General features: G+C 42.4%; 1 pseudogene; it reads left to right on the top strand.

Annotated features, from left to right (window-relative positions):
- Positions 1-1,472: 1,472 nt before the first annotated feature.
- On the top strand, positions 1,473-2,624 carry LOC147429319 (EID1-like F-box protein 1 pseudogene; annotated as a pseudogene).
- The last annotated feature ends 379 nt before the right edge of the window (positions 2,625-3,003 follow it).

Below are 3,003 nucleotides of genomic sequence, written 5' to 3'. Positions count from 1 at the left end.
GAGGCGGATGCAATCTGGGCCGTCCGATCGCCGTCTGAACTAGGTGTGAACTCGGGAGGTATGTGCACCACACCGAATTTGGTGTGAACTAAGTGTGAGCTTGGTGTGAACTTGAGAAGGTATTCACACTATTCACACCACACCAAATTTTGTGTGAACTCAATGTGAACTAGATGTGAACTTGGCCCCGATATCGTGATCTCTAAACTTACCACACATACCCTTAAATGGATGTGTGATCTCTAAACTTATCACACATACCCTTAAATGGATGTGCGATAGCTTAGTGGTTAAAATCAACTCCAAAGAGGAGAGGGTAGCGGGTTCAAGCCCCGGAATGCAATTCAACGGTAACAATCAATCGAGCCATTGATCCCACCTCCCAAAAGGAGGTGTCAATTGGCTGGCGACACTAAAGGATCGTGTGGGGCTCAGAGACGTCTCTGCAACTACGCTGCCCCAAAAGGGTGACCTATGGTTTTCTCACCTGCCTCTTTCCCTGCAGGTAACCCTCCCTTCTCCTCTCGCCACATTTTCGCTCTTGCACTGCTATCTTCGCTTAGGTCTTCTGCTTTTGTTTTCTCGTAAATGCCTGCGATCGTCAATTCAATTTTTTTTAAAAAACATTCCTGCTGTTTTTTCTTTTGGGGTTTTCCTCATGAATTGATACAAACTGCTTTGTTTAGGGTTTCTGAGGTGCACTCCATGATGCAGAATCGTTTGTGGGTTCATGTTGCTATAACAAATTATCTTTTTTGGGTTTTTTGAAACGTAATTTATGATGCAAAATTCCGTTCCTTAGGAGTATAATTGTGGTTTTTCTATGTTGCGAACATTTGCGAAGTATGTTTTGTAGGTTTAACTGTTTTTAGGTACAAATCTACTGATGGATTACTGGTGGGCTTAAGATACTTTGTTGTAATTAATCATGATTGTGCCGTCTATGCAGTGAGCTATAGCTAGTGAATCTATGCTTTTGTACGGAGCCTGCATGTGTCATCGATTGGTTTATTTAGCCTCCATCTGCCATAGTGTAAAGTGTCATTTCACAAGTATGAGTAAATCTGTGCATGTAGACTTGGTGTTTCTGTGGAGTTCTGTCCAGCACTAAGGATATTTACTCGTTGTTGCAGGTATCCATATTTTAGTGTAAACCGATATGTGTAAATCTATGCCATCGTCGGAGTCTCTGTGAATTGTAGCAGGCATGGCAGAGCAAAGGTTAAGATAGTTGAGGTGTTTTGGCTCTAACAGAATTTCTTCTGTTAGAATCGACCCTTATTTTATACCTTTTGAGGATTGGCACCAGAATTTAACATCTTTGGTTATTGCATTTGGCATTGCTGCCAATGGGAGGTTTGAGCACTTTGGCACTCTAGCTAGCCTTGTGTATATGACATTGTACACCAAAAGTTGGTGCCTCATTGATAAAACTGCAGGCAGTTTTTTTCTCAAGATCTGACCTTATCACAATAGTGCAAAACTTTTGCATTAAAAGGGTGGAAGTTTATCCACTAGAATCGTTAGCCAGCAGAATTCAAGCTTTGTGTTGTATCAAAATGGTGGAGAATGGAATGCCTATGCCGTGTTTGGCGCAAAGAGGAGCGGAGCATAATATTGCAGAAAGAATCCACGATTTTTTACTGGGCAACGCCCCTAATGCTATTTATCACTGCAATGGCGGCAATAAGAAGACCTACACAGAGGCCCCTGTGATATATAATCGCATTGGCTGCAGCAATGGTAAAGCTTGAAGAGGGTTCACTTGGAAGGCTGTTACACAGATCTGTCCGATGATTGTGTGCTATCATTAGTTGCAAAAAACGCCAACTGTAACTCTATTTCCATCTGTTTCATGTACACCGAGGATGGTGTCTGACCTTCTTGTTGGCGCCAAAAACAGGCAGATTGATGGTGGATGGTGGGCGCTTGATAAGCTTTTCCTTTATTGTGCTGGCTGCTATCAATCGGCTTTTTCTCCAACTACTAAGTGCAGGCAGTTGCTGGTCATTTTGTGCGTAAGACCAGATTTTTGAGCACATCAGGTCGTTTTTCTCTGAAAGCAGAGCGTCGAAGAGATATTCTGTATGTGTCTGATCCATGTGAATATGCTAATAGTCCTAAGGACGTCGGTTTGTTCCGAGGAGTATTCAGAAGCTTTGACAAATCTGAAACCAAGAAGCTTCTCACTCTAAAGAGAGTGCGGATAAGCGAGGGTGAGAACTGTCCATATTGCAAAGCAGGGGTATGGAACATGAAGCGTGCACAGATGATTCCCAAGAGTGCAATCACAAGGCTGGTTGCTCACATTGAAAACATAGACTATTCTGTTTGCCTGAATGGCCATGTGAATGGCAGATGCACGTTGCTACACCTCTCCGAATCAGATGAATCTGACGAGGATAAGTCATCATTTCACAATATCATAAAAATAAGATAGAGAAGAAGAGGCAAGGCAATAGCAATGAAGCAAACAAACAAAAAACAAAAGCGATACCATGTAGTTAGTGTGGTACATGGAAAGAACAAGGTAAAAACCAATAGCTCACAAAAGGGCAGAATCGACAAGTAAACCAATAAGAAAAACTGTACTGCTGGGGTATTAGGTACAGAATCAGCCTTGTGTTGTGTCTATGGCATGTGGGGTCTTCTTGGCATTCACACATCATGCTCTTCGACTATCTTGAGAGACCTTCCCTTATGTACTTAAGTTAGAAGTACCACCTTCAGAAACTGACCGCACATGACACGTTTATAACTTTATTGTATGATATTATGACTCTGCATTCTGCTGTATATGAAACAATCTCTTTTGCCGTCTGTGAAGAGCATTGTCTACCGTTTAACTGCATGTTTGGTGTACTGGCTGAGAACAAGATTGTTTGTATGACTGTGCGCTGCACCAGCCCTCCAAGGAAGAGCGAGAGCAGTTTGAAATTCAACCGGGTCCATCGTAAACGCTCCTATAGATACCTCGTCAGGAATCTCATTTTATGTTTGGCT

The sequence above is a fragment of the Adiantum capillus-veneris genome, chromosome 22 (genome assembly GCF_014529385.1).
Source record: "Adiantum capillus-veneris isolate H3 chromosome 22, ASM1452938v2, whole genome shotgun sequence".
Taxonomy (NCBI): Eukaryota; Viridiplantae; Streptophyta; class Polypodiopsida; order Polypodiales; family Pteridaceae; genus Adiantum; species Adiantum capillus-veneris.
Note: the sequence above shows the minus strand (reverse complement) of the source record. Positions and strands in the feature narration are given on the sequence as shown.